This window comes from Carassius gibelio, chromosome B11 (assembly GCF_023724105.1).
Source record: "Carassius gibelio isolate Cgi1373 ecotype wild population from Czech Republic chromosome B11, carGib1.2-hapl.c, whole genome shotgun sequence".
Lineage (NCBI taxonomy): Eukaryota > Metazoa > Chordata > Actinopteri > Cypriniformes > Cyprinidae > Carassius > Carassius gibelio.
Genome location: NC_068406.1, coordinates 7,289,101 through 7,303,713, shown reverse-complemented (window position 1 = coordinate 7,303,713; position 14,613 = coordinate 7,289,101). Strand labels below are relative to the sequence as shown.

General features: G+C 37.1%; 1 protein-coding gene across 2 annotated transcripts in view; it reads left to right on the top strand.

Annotated features, from left to right (window-relative positions):
- fhit (fragile histidine triad diadenosine triphosphatase) overlaps positions 1-14,613 on the top strand; it is a 281,381-nt gene that overhangs the window by 233,976 nt on the left and 32,792 nt on the right. The gene's annotated exons all lie outside the window — the stretch shown is intronic.

Genomic DNA, 14,613 nt, shown 5'->3' with positions numbered 1-14,613 from the left:
GTTACTGAAGATTAGCGAAGAAATGGTTTTCGAGCAGGTCCCTGGCATGCCATGTTTCTTGCTGTAGTAATTGTAAGTGGCAGGGAGAGTGCACATTGTAAAGTATAAAGGGTCGTAATGTCTCATTTCAAGCCAACGTTTTTTTTTTGTTTTGTTTTTTTGTGGACATTTCCTTTTGCGCCGTGTGTAACATAAGTAAATTTAGCTAATTATCTAGGGCATGGCACTTCATTTAGCTTTTTTTCTGGCTATTTACAGTATGAGGGAATGTTAAAAAATAAAAGAAAGAAGATACTATATTCTGCTGCAAGAAAAATATTTGAGACAAACCGTTACACACACCACACTTTATGCATTTTATTCGCTCACAAGAACTGATTCATCAGAATCATTGGTTTTTGACTCTACACTAGTCACTGTTTTTGTAGACAATATCAACTTAATAGAAAGATATTGTTTGTTAATATCTTGTTGAACAAATTCAATACAGACTAATCTGAGCTATCCATTCGTCCTACCAAAGGAAGACGTGGGGAGTATTCAGGAAAATCAATATTATTTTTGCTATTCTGCAGAAACGACACACTTCAGCTTTAACAACTATTCTTTGATGACAGTTTTTATTTAGGCCTTTCATTGAGTCCTTTTACCTTCCTTCTCCTTCAGTTCTCCTTCTGTTCTGCACAGGCCTCTTCCCAAACAAAAGCACCACGACTTCAGCCATCACAGTTTTGGTTGTTTATCCAGCACCGTTAACAATGGGACTCCAGCGTGCGGTTTTATTTGTCACTTTATTGAGACAATGTGACATGCTACAGTAGACTCCCGCGGTGTGGTCATAAAGAGCCTGACAGCTCCTGTGTGAAAGATACAGTCTTCAGTGCAGCTTTTGTGCTCTTGCTCTGTCTGATGTACTTCCCTTTGCAGTGTCACCTTGCCAAAGAAAAGACAATAACTGCCTATCATACATGCGCTGTCACAATTTCTCTTCCCTTTACTTCTTCCCTTTATTTCTTTATTGCCTTCATATTATTTTTTTTTATTAAAATTTTCTTGTCAGTCAATCTAATAGCAGCAGAAGGCCGTTTATTCTTCTCTCAAACCACTTAAATGGGCAGTTTACCCAAAACTAAAATTCTATCATTATTTACACACACTCACACAGTTCCAAACTTGACTTGATTTGAAATTTTGCAGAGTTGTGCTGATCGTTATTTTTATGCGGTCACAATAAATAGAGACTAAAGCTTTCACATTTTCATATGGGTACAAAACACTATTCAGCAATCATATACCATATTTTCCGGACTATAAGTCGCACGTTTTTCCAAAGTTTGGCTGGCCCTGTGACTTATAGTCAGGTGCAACTTATTTATCCAAATTAATTTGACATGAACCAAGAGAAATGAACCGAGAGAAATGAACCAAGAGAAAACATTACTGTCTCCAGCCACGAGAGGGCGCTCTATGCTGCTCAGTGCTCCTGTAGTCTACACTGAACACATAGAGCACCCTCTCGCGGCTGGAGACGGTAATGTTTTCTCTTGGTGCTTGGTTCTAAATAAATGCGACTTATAGTCCAGTGCGACTTATAGTCCGAAAAATACGGTAAGTAAATTTGACTTGTGCTCAATATTCTGAGTTTTCGAAAGTCATCAGTTAGCATTGTGCGAGGAACAATTTAATTATTTAATCATTCTTTAATAATTTTATGATTTTAACAGCTGCTACTAGTTCATTGAGTTATCCAGTTATGCAAAATTAATTCAGACCAGTTTTGTGGACTGGATTTGACTGAAAAGTAATGATTTGTTCTTGAATGAGGCATTGATGAACGTGTCTGTGGAAAACAACTTAAATTTCAGTCATATTTACATTTAAATGAATGCATTTTAGCAGACGCTTTTATTCAAAGCGACTTACAGTGCATTCAGGGTATACATTTCATTTTTAATTTTTACCAGTATGTGTGTTCCCTGGGAATTGAACCCACGACCTTTTGCGCTGCTCTATCACTGAGCCACAGGAAGTCATATGTGTTAAAAAGACTATACGAGGTTGACTCCTGCTGCAGAAAACATCCCCCTACCACAACACTTCCTAATTCACCTTTCACGGACTTCTTCACACACTTGGGCTTTAGTCTTTCCTCAGTTTGATGCTGAAAAAAATGTTTCTGATTGGTCTGAAGTAAGTGAAACTTCCCTTCACCACTGAAGTGAACTTTGGACCAGTTCTCCCCTCTCCGCACAACATGCTCCTTTAGTAAAGTTATGTCTAGCGTTTCGATTCTTTTTGCTGATGAGAGTCTTGGTCACTGCAGAGTGCGTTTTCAGTCCTACTTCTCTTAAACATGTCGAGACAGATCATTAACCTGTTCAGTACTGAACTGGCAAGCAATTCCAGCTTCAGTGTTGAACTGATTCCCCATTAAGAGGCTCTGAATTATGCATTTGTCTTAAGTGGACGACCAACCTTTTTGAGGGACATTAATTAATTTGTGTTATTGTAAACCTGCAATATTCATGAAATTACTAATTTGGGAACAACACTTATTCATTCATAACCCCCAAAAAGGATGGTTGTCCACTTAAAACAAATGTACGTGAAAACAGGATAATGCATAGACTCTGAATGGGGAATCGATTGATCACTGCAGCTGGAATTGCTTGCCAGTACAATACAAATGCAATACAATAAAAAAGCCCTTTCTACTCCTGTTAGAATAGCTTCAAATAGGACTAAGCAGTGACCTTGAAATTTAGAAAATTATAGGTTGTCCTTTAATTTTGGTCTACACTGTGTATATGTGGGTGAAATAATAATTTTCTAATTCAAGATTCAAGAGCACCAGAAGCACAATATTGCTACTGTAGTAGGGACTGTTTCCAAAAAACAGGACTTTATTTTGTTCGCTGCTTCTCATTTCTCATCCCTAATGTATTAAATGGCCATTTGCTAAATGGTGTGTTGAAAGATGCCACCATGCTCATGAAGAAGAAAAAACTAAAGAGGTTCCTGGTTTCATGGAAGGTTTTCTAATCTCACTAACTCCAATCCTCCAATCCGTAAAGGTCACTGGTTTTCAGAAATAAGTGTTGTGACCTTTTTTAATCATGAGAAGAAAAGCAAATGCGGAACATGAGTTAAACCCATGAATTTGTAACTTCCATTCGTTTTACAGTTTCTAAAGAGTCATGAAACATTCTTTGCTTCATGAAATGCTATGTTCATAGTTTGGCTTTGAAAACAACATGTCAATGTCACTTGATTTTACAAATGGCAAATTTTATAGTAATAATAATAATAATAGTAATAATAATAATATGTGTTTGGAGTCGAGTGCATCAGCGGTTGACTAGCAGAGTAACCACGGTTGTACAACTGTTTTGGAGACAAGTGAGACGGTGACGGAGGGTTTGTGCATTGCTGAAAATTGACTAGACCGGGTAGTGGGCACTGCTACCCAGTCATACTGTGAGGACAACCCCAGTTTGAAGATCGTTTGATGGATGTTATTGTGACCAATTTTGGCATCTAATTCCTAATTAATAGAGACTAAGAACTAATTGCCAGTGTACTAGCCATAGCTCTTAGTTTTCCTTTTTGTAGTGGTGTGACTTATTTGGTTGCAGTGTATATTGGTTGGTGTGGGTATTTGTGTGCACAAGTGAGAGTGGTGGTAGGCTACGTTAGCTCTTGCTAACATTGGACTGGAGATACTGGTAGTTGTTTCTTATTTCTCTCAAGTACACGACTGGCTGGATCTGTGGAGACCTATGCGTGGTGGGACCAACCCAGGACATTCATTGGGTTTACCATAAAGACATCATATAGGACTGTGCTGAGGACTGCATCTTTTTAATACTTGTTTTAATATCTAGATCATCCTGATTTTATGGTAATAAAATTTTGTAATTCAGTCTGCTACTGTTGAGTGTCAATTGTGCCCAGCCCTCAGTCAATAATTGAATTGGGTGAACTTAGGTCCTAGGTTTTCATAAACAACTACTTTTATGTAAGTGGGGTTTAATACCAACAGTGTTGCTGGTTGGTGGTAGAAAGTAATATAAGAACAGCCCTTGAACCATCCCCCTTTGTGCCACGCCACACAAATCTCCCTCTCCACCACATCCCAAAGCTGCTCCACTGGATTGAGATCTGATGACTGTGGAGGCCTCATTGTCATCTTTAAGAAACCAGTCTGAGATGATTTGAGTGACGTGCATTATCCTGCTGGAAGTAGCCATCAGAAGATGGGTACACTGTAGTCATAAAGGGATGGACATGGTCAGCAACAAGAAAAAAAGCCACAGGTAGGCTACCATCTGAATGTCGCAGCAGAAATCAAGACTCATCAGACCAGTCAACGTTTTTCCAATCTTCTATTGTCCAATTTTGGTGAGCCTGTGTGAATTTTATCCTCTGTTTCTTGTGCTTAGCTGACAGGAGCGGCACCCGGTGTGGTGTTCTTCTGCTGTAGCCCATCTGCTTCAGGGTTCGATGTGTTGTGTGTATATATGTTTTGTAATGTTATTTGTGTTGTTAACTGTTACTCATAATATTAAATACAGTTTCGAATCTAAAATCTAATCTGATAGTTGAGCATTCTTTCATTCACAACTTAATATTGTGGCTGCACTATAATGACTGAATAGAAAGCTGTTATAAATCTATACAGTAAAAATATCCTGCTGCGTTTAAAGTTTAATTTTATTTTTATCTTTTATTTTATTATTATTATTTTTTTTTTTTTGCTACATTTAATGGTCTTGCTGTCAAGAGCAGAGCCACACATCTCTGGAACAGAACAAGCCCTCTCCACATGGCTACTTAATGAGGAGATATTAAAATGACAGGGTGAGGATTATAATCACACGCCTGCTAATCTATCGGCAGAGGAACATTAAAGATGGTTCTGGGTTGAGGGGACAGTTAGATTCTGCCCAGACATCTAGCTCTAGAAATCTTAATTCAGTCTTCATTATTTTCTCTTTGACAGGGGAGGTTGACATGGGGAATCTGATTATGAAAAGTTAGATGAACAGAGGCCTGTCACTTTTACAATAATCTGAAATGAGTTGTTCTGCCCACTAGCGGCAGCAGATGGAATTGGAAAAGTGACAGGTTTCCTAACAGGTTGCCCAAATGTTTATTTGGCAAACAGCCGGTTCTGTGTCAAAGGAAATTTAAGTAAGGTTTATATTGATTTCATGTTGTTGTCAAAAGACCTTGACATTCATTCACACTAAGAAAACAATTCACAAAGCTGATATTTGAATAGTTATATTTCTTGAATATTTTTTTTTTTATTATTATTGTTTTTTGGGGTTGTTGAAAAGATTTGAAACTGGATTATTTTTTTTATATCATAAAGAGATGTATAGCTCCTCCTATAATGATTTAAAATACAATGTAGGAGGCGGGACACATATGATTCGAGAGAGCATGTGATTAGACGGAATGCTGAAGTACAGAAATGCCGCGTTTCCACCGAAATTACCCGGAACATTTTTACCAGGAACTTTTTTTCCCAGGAACTTTTTTCCCCCCAGACCTGTTGCTTTCTGCGTTTCCACCGCGGTGTAAAGTACCGGGTAGATTAGGCAAATAGACTGGTGACGTAGGTCTGCGCGCGTTTCTCAATACAAAGTACCGCTGATTAAAAAAAAAAAAAAAAAAAAAGTACTGATTTTGGACGTGCATCCTCGGTAGTTGGTTCAGACTTTGTGCATTCGACTGGGGAGTGTGATGTCTGCAACTACGCAAGTCCGGTAAATCTATAAACAGCAGCGTACTTGATAACTTCAGTCAGCTTGTCTTGGCTACTGCAATTTTCCCTACTGTATATTTACAATAAAACGAAATATGATAATCAAATACCACTGCCTCCTTTCGTTTTCATTTAAGCATAATAACAACTGCAGAAATGTACTTAGTTCAGGGAAATGTGTATATGCAGCCATTACAATGAAACGAAATATTATATAAATTTGCCTTTTTTATTTTCATTTTAACATATAGATAAATTGAATACAGACCAAAGAAAACCTGTTAGATTTACCCCGCAGCTGAATTATATTTTATGTTTAACCACTAAAGAGACATCAGAGCCAGCGGCACATATCAGAAAATCTGTCCGAGATGAGGCTGCTCTCTGCGGATACATGAGGACTGAGCTCCCGCTGATTGAGTGGAGCTCACCGTCTACGAGATCGGCGAAACACATTTTTAAATAGGCGCTGTCTTTATAAATAAACCCTAGATTTGAGTTTTAAACAACTACATTCTCGCCTGAAATACTTTTAAAATTACAGTTCATGACACAATAACAGTAATATTTGAAAATTATCCAAATAAATGGTGGTTGAACTCAACCAATGCTGCGTGAACTCAGATCGCTTTGGCTACTGCAATTTTCCCCTCAGTATATTTACAATAAAACGAAATAGGATATAAAATACCACTGCCTCCTTTCATTTTCATTTAAACATAATAACAGCTGCAGAAATGTACTTAGTTCAGGGATAAGTGTAACGTACATACAGCCATTACAAAGAAAGAAATATTATATAGACTTGCCTTTTTATTTTCATGTTAACATATAGATAAATTGAATACAGACCAAAGAAAACCTGTTAGATTTACCCCGCAGCTGAATTATATGTTATGTTTTAACCACTAAAGACACATCAGAGCCAGCGGCGCATATCAGAAGGTCTATCCCAGGAGAGGCTGCTCTCTGCGGATACGTGAGGACTGAGCTCCCGCTGATCGAGTGGAGCTCATCGTCTACGAGATCGGCGAAACACATTTTTAAATAGGCGCTGTCTTTATAAATAAACAACAGATTTGAGTTTCAAACAACTACATTCTCGCCTGAAATACTTTTAAAATTACATTTCATGACACAATAACAGTAATATTTTGAAAATGTTGATCCGAATAAATGGTGGTTGAACTCAACCAATGCTGCGTGAACTCAACCAATCAGCATGTTTAGCGCCAAAGTCCCGCCCCCGAAAGTTCCGGAACTTTAAAAAAGTACCACCTCGCCAGCAGGGACTTTCTGGGGGGCATTTTTTTACCCGGAACTTTTATTTAGTTCCTGGTTCCTGCGGTGGAAACACACCAAGTACCAGACCAAGTCCCTAGTTCCTGGGTAAAGTTCCTGCGGTGGAAACGCGGCTATAGATGTCATCAAAATTCTCAGTTGTACTGGCGGTAGAGAGAGACGGTAAATGTTTGAATTTTGCCATAGTTTTGGGAGCATAATTACAATTAGCTTATAGATAAAATGTAATAACATTCTATAAGTGACAAAAAAAAAAAAAAAAAAAAAAAAAATCACCTGATTAGTTTTTCATAAATATTATTGAAAATCATGGTATTGTTTTGATGTTGTATTTATTTATGTATTTGTTGATAGCTTTTGTTTTTAACAGTAAGATATTTATTTTTTTAATTATCATTAATGATTTTTCCACACAATAATAATAATAATAATAATAATAATTATTATTATTATTATTATTATTATTATTATAATAAAAACGTATCTTCATGGAAAATTATCTTTACTTTATATCCTAGTGATTTTTGGCTATAATTTTACCTATTGTAAGACTCCTCCTGTAATGACTCTCCAAGCCACTAGGGAGCGTTGTCTGCTACCACGTGTAATTACTCTCCCGACCATTGGTGGGCACCCCCTGCACCTTAATGAGAGAGCTCTCCAGGCCACTAGGTGGCACTAACGGCCGTGAACTCTTTAATTAAGACTGCTCATTAAGTTAATGTGTTCCACCTGTACTTGTGACCTATGAGCCTACCCAGTACGTAATACCTGTGCTGTAGAACTGTTAAGTTTCATTTGCCAGTTGCTTATTGGACTACCTTATGTTCTGTGCTGTAAAGCTGTAACTGATATTTTGTTTATATTTTACTACTGATATCAAGTAAAGACTGCCTGCCTTTGAGTTACCTGAGCCTCTGAGTTTGCCCTTCATTCTGCACATCCTTTTAGAAACTGCTCTTCCCAGTAGACCAGAGGTAGAGAACTAGCTTTCCCTGACCGGGAGACCTGGGTTCGAGACCCACCTCAGACACCTCATGCCAGTCCATTGTGACACAAATACAATGTCTTCTTGGCTATTGCTACAGATATACCCCGGTGACTGGTTTTGTGGTCCAGGTTCACACATAATAATATTTTTTTGCCCATATATGAATAATTTTTTAGAAATTAAATCCAGAGAAATAAGCAATTTTAACTAGTGAAACGGACCGTGTCCATAGTGTCATTGTGTCGCCTGCCAATGACGTCATACTCCTTCGATTTCTGGTTTTGTTTTGTAGAAAACATGAAACACCAAAGACTCTTTAATATGTTATGCATTTATTAGTCAGGTGAAGACCGCAGAGTAGCATTATAACATAACTTTCCAATGTATCTAGTATATTAAAACAGTGCTGCTTTACCCCACATACGCATGACCAGAAGGAGTGGAAGTGGACTATTGTGGCATAATAAAAGCTCTGCTGCTTTCGAGCTGTGTGTCATGTTTGTTCAGCGGCCTCGTTTCACTTCGACGGCTTTCAGCCTCACCCTGCTTCATTCTACTACGTTAATGAATCATTAGCTCAACCGTGAACATAATTTCTGCATTAGTCCTGTTGGACTGTGGGGATGAAGAAGACAACATCTCCCATGATTCCACACTCAATCACGGCGCCATCGAACTACACCTTCTGTTTGTTTTGAATATGCGCCCTCTAGTGGCGAAAACTTACATATTGTACCTTTAAGTCATGTATTTCAAAACGCTTCTGCTCAGAATACGCCACTGAACAAGTCTCACTTATTTATATCTCTGACTGTCTTTTATCTAGCTGATTTTCCCCTTCATTTCATTATCTACACAATCAATACATCATCAGCAGACTTCTCTCAATTTCGGGGAGATTATCATTTTGTAGGCTGAGCCGCTTGGAGACTTTGAAATCAAGCATCTCATACTTTCTCTCCCTTATACCCTCTATCCTTTTTTTTCTACCCTGATGCGGTTTGATAGCTTTGTTCATTAGATCGTTATCGATGGCTGCTTCTCGCAAAGTATGGCGGAACAGTGAGCGAGCGTTCATATTTGGCTTAGCGGTTGGGGGCGGGGGCGGCTCGGTTGTTATTTGGGGCGTGATTTATCGTCGGGCCCTCCTTCCTCCGCGCCAGAGTTTCGGCGGAAAAACAAAGACGGGGGAGAGGGCAACGTAATGAGAAATATCAATGCATTCTCATGTTCCTGCTCTCCCTGACAGCATGCAATCCATCTCTCTGACACTCACCTAGTTAACATTTTTATCAGAGGGCCAGGACTCGTCATTTTTTACCTCCTTCCTCTAGACGAGAGTATAAGTCTTCTCTAATAGTTTAGATAAAGATGAAGAATCAGAAACATAGCTGCACTGCTCCTCGTGAGAATGATAAACAACGGAGCCAGCAGTCGCGTTCATATTTTTACCCCCTTATAGCTCTTGTACCTCTGAGCATAACATGGTGTAGACAGATCACTGTACCCACTGTCCTTAAGCTTTGCGTTACGGAGCAACATCTGCGTTTGTGAGGGACCATGGAAGGGAAATGAAAGGAAATGCTAAAGTTAAATTATTTATTTCTTTATTTATGTTTATTTTTATTTTTGAGAAGGCTTTTCTGGTGACTAGTTGGGCACCAGTAAATGTGACACTTCTATTATTAAGCGTGTGCAGTGAAGACAATATTTGTATCTGTTGCAATGGCAGAATTGTTCGAATGAATCCAAATATGGATAGGACTTACTCTAGAACTTTGTTCAAACTGTATGAAAAGCCCATTTAAAATGTGATTCTGTTCTTAATTTTTAACATATAGCACATATGCCTTGTATAATGAATGAGTGAATTAATTTATTTTTAAATATATGTAAATATATTTTAATTAAACCTATAATGCTGAGATGTGAAAAAAAAATGACACGGTTTATTAATTAATTAATTTATTTATTTATGTATTTATTAATAAATGTATATTCATTATTATATTTATAAAGATATGTGGTGCAGCCATCAAGTAAAATGCAATATACAAAAGTAAAATACAAGTAATATATTTTCCTTAAACTTTGAATATGTGAGTGTATGCAGGTCTCGTAATTATTATTTTCAAAAATGTGTTATAATGTTTCTTTATATTTATCAAGAATTATTAATTCACAAATATTTTTAGAGAGTCAAAGTCCAAATCGCATGCCATTTTAAGAGATTGATTGCCCTTGACAAGGTTGTATGTATTTATTTTTTTTATATTGCATGTTGGTTTCACAAACCCTGACATCTTTGATTGTATTTTCTCCAAATTTTAATTTAGAAATTTGAAACATGCACAAAAGAACGACGAAATTGTATTTAACTCAATGCGTAGAATGTATGAATTGCATTGAAATAAGAAGAGCAACAACAACATCATGATGTTTTACAACCTAAAATAATGTTGCCTTTTCATAAAAAGGGAAAATTGTGTGATATATATTAAGAAACCTTAAAAACAGCTTGGGTTTATGAGATCATCTCCCCCTGCTGCATGTTGGTTACATCAACCCTGACATTGTTTTTCTTTATGTTCCTAAAAATGTATTTTAATTCAGAAATGAATACATGTTCATTATAGAAGAGGCTTGAATATAGCTTTTCTATAATGAACACGTATTCATTTATGAATTAAAATACATTTTTCACTGTACATATGAATTGCAATTTATTGTATGTTTTAATTTAATTAATGAATATATCCACACCAACAGAATTAGCATCTTGCCATTGACCCTGGAGCTCATAAATAGTAGGCTGGCATACAGTACAAATAGCATTATACACGCAAATATACAAATCAGTCTTGCTCCATTTCTTGATCCCTGTTCTCTGTATAATATCCTTGTGCATATAGAAAAAAATAAATAAAAATAAATAAATCCTGGTAGCTACTTATTGTGGTAATTGGTGATGTACTAAAACATCTGTACTTATTTTGTGGGTTGTATTTGTAAGAGTTAGAAAGGGATGCTGAAGTTATTTTAGAAAAAAAAAAATAATAATAATCTCTTACATATAAGTAAAGGAAACAAGCACACAAAATTATATTCAGAGGAAGCAATTGCGAGACTGAATTTCTTCTGTGTAGCAGACAGGCATTTATAATGCAGGATGAGTTTTATTCATAAGTAATCACACAGATGGCGGCAGCCTTGTTTCCTTAGCTCTGTCTTTCCCAGTGCCAGGTGTTGATCTAAGAGAATAGAGAACGGTGTCTGGCAGAACAGAGGATATTAGTAACCAATATCTGTCTGTCAAGTCTGGCTTCCCTCTTGGTCGCTACATTGCAAACTTTCCTTTTAAAACCTCCCACTTTGTGAAATGACCTCTTTGGTATTTGCGCTGACTGCCACGGTCCTTCCCAGATAAATGAAACAAAGATACAGTCAATATCCATAATGGTATAACTGCTGTAACATTTGACCTTTCATGTTTTTTGCACCCTTTCCTAAGAAAGGAAGAAACAAACAAAACAAACCATTCTGAAAAACGCTTCTGACCGAGTATCTGTCATTTTGAAGAGTCGCGCGTCAGAGCAAAGTTCTATATATTGATTTTAGCATTTGCGTTTTTTCTTTACAGCTCTGTGACTTTGCCCTTTGTCTCGTGTGCTTTCCTCTTACTGTCTTTCTTCTTAAATGTCTTTGAGTCTTCCATCTGTCCCCGTCTGCAAAGAACACAGAGACATTTGGTCTTTTATAAGGGTTTGAGCACGTTTTGATGATGCAGTTAATTATGTTGGAGACTGCAGCATTGAATCTGCTCCCGTGTAAGAGTACGCAAAAGGACTTAAAGTTGCTTTAATTTTTTTTTTCTTCTAAGTTTCATATTGTTAATCAGGACTTAGTGTGGCAAACCAGTTAATTGGCCAATTAAATTATTTGCATATGCATATTTATGCACGATTATGTGCGTGTTCGCAGCTTTGCAAGTTAAGTGTTTCTGTACATCAACATGTTCATCATTTGACCCATGCACTCACCACTAGCATGTAACCTACATAGTAAGTAAACACTGTCTTGATTTTAGCTGATTTGCATATTATTTGGATTATTAATATGCAGTGCTCACATATGAACATATTAAGCACATAATCATGTATAAAATCACACTTTTGCCAAATAAATAAATAAATAAAATAATTGATTTTCCAGGCCAATGAACAATATGTGACCCGTGCTGGCAAAAATGAGTGGGAATGCGCAAACGCTAATTTGGAGCTACAGGCAAAAAACAAACAAAACAAAAGGAAAAATGTCATTTTGAGGTTTTCACAAAAATTGTGTTCATTAGTAAGTCCTCATCTAGCGATTCCATTGCTCCGAATAGTAATCAAACATTTAAAAGTAATCTTTATTTGTAGGTTTTCTTTTCTCTGCTCGCTTTTCACACTGACGGTCATCTGAAGCACTCGCATAAAGACGACACCGACGGCTATCTCCCTATACACAGATTTACAGTAGGCTAAATATATTTAAATATTCACATATCTGTTATATCTTAAGTGAACGTAAAACAATATTGGATGTGTAAAATTACATAAGATCCATGCATTACCCTGTCTTAATATAGGTCATCTATCACATTAATATCAATCGACCCACAAAAGAAAAGAGGATATCACTCGCTGCTCTTAATGGAGCTGCTTTTGTAGTTTTAATAATTATACATTTATTTGTAATGAACACACTAACGTGATTTTTAATGTATTTTTTGCATCTGTTTCTTATTTATAACAAGATAACATAAAAATAAAATTAAATAGCTAAATTGTGATTTATTAATCTAGTAATGATTATTAAGAAAAGATAAGTGGGGGGGGGGGGGGGTATAATGTTGCTAGTTGATTTTGTTTTGGAACCTTCAGAAAACTTTTTAATACGTTTTTCTCTAAATTTAAGGGTTAGTTACAGGTTTGCAACGACATGAGGGTCATTAATGACATAATTTTCTTAATTTTTATATATATATTTGTCTAAATAGCTAATTTTGCCCTTCATGACAACTGTGAGGAGGGTGAATTTTTTTATAACTCATCCGTTTATATTATATTAAGACTTAAAGTTCTGCATAATTAAGGGCGTTGCCACTTGAGTGACAGGTGGATTGCCACTGCTGACATTGCCATCGCGCTGAGTGGGCGTGGCTTCAGCAAGTAGCTCCCATCTTTTTGCCCATTTTCGATTGTACGGGAGAGTCGCGCGGTGACGCGCTGCCAAGATGGCGACGGCTCACTCTGCACACTTTAGGCTTCAAAAACTCTCTTCAGGAGTCTACGGGTGACGTCACGGACACTACGCCCATGTTTTTATACAGTCTATGGTCAGTACAGACCTAGAGTGATTCAGTATAGTTCATAGAGGATTGTTTTTTTTATTTCAGTTTCTACTTTACTTTCATTGGTTTTCAGCTCAGTAGAATATCAATATCAATCAGAATTCAAACATGATTTTTTCCTCATGATAAATTTGTTAAACATGAGACATTTGTATTTTGTAAAAAGACATAGTGGTTTACCAGAAAAATTAAAAATGGCACGTCATGCCGTAAAGGTTGCTGACCCCTGATGTAGAGTGTATGGACAATAAATAACATTTAAAATGATATAGTTTTCCTGCCTCAGTCTACCTCTAGATTTTAGCACAGTCTCTGAAAAGCAGACAGAATTTGTTCTGTCTCTTTTTGCTGTGAATCAGGTTAGCCGGTGTATGGAGAGTGACAGGCGCCAGCAGAGACGGGCCGAGAGGATGATGGCAGCTAACCTTTCGCAGAAATCATTTTTCATTTTCCTCAGCTGGGTATCCGCTGCCCGCAGATCTGCCTGGGGAGAAGTGCGTGATGCATCCAGCAGCAGCCGTTCCCTGCGGTGCCGTCCGCCCAACTGTAATTTGATTCCAGAAACTCTACAGCCTGAGACATCAAGTCGCCTGACTGTTTCTCTTTAAAATCCCTAGTTAATTTTATTTTTTTCCCCCTTATGATATGAGATGCTTTGACTTTTGGCATGAATGTATAATGAACTGAGCAGGTGGGTTTGTTTACGGAGTCCAGTGGGAACTTCTGCGGTCACGTATGAGCATATCCACCTCTTAATTTCTACAGGGAACTGCTGAAATATATATTTCTTCCTTGGATCCTTATGGCCCTTTTTATGTTTGAGTCTATGCAACACTTTTATACAAAGATATGTAAAGCTTTGCAATAGTGTGTCCTTATTGGCATGGGAATAGTTTCGGGAATAGAAATCACAGAACATACTAGAATTGTAAAAAAAAAAAAAGAAAAATGCTATGTAGCATTTACGTAGATCTGTAACTCAACACTGTTCTAAAAGTCTATACTCATGTGGCTCAATTATACAGAGAACATGCAAATGAAGCCTAGTCCCCCTCTTGAAATCAAATAATTGAAGTATGGGTAGGAGGCACTGGCTATATTTAAACAGAAAGCTGTTTTAAGAGCCTCTCGCAATATGTGTATATGTTTTTT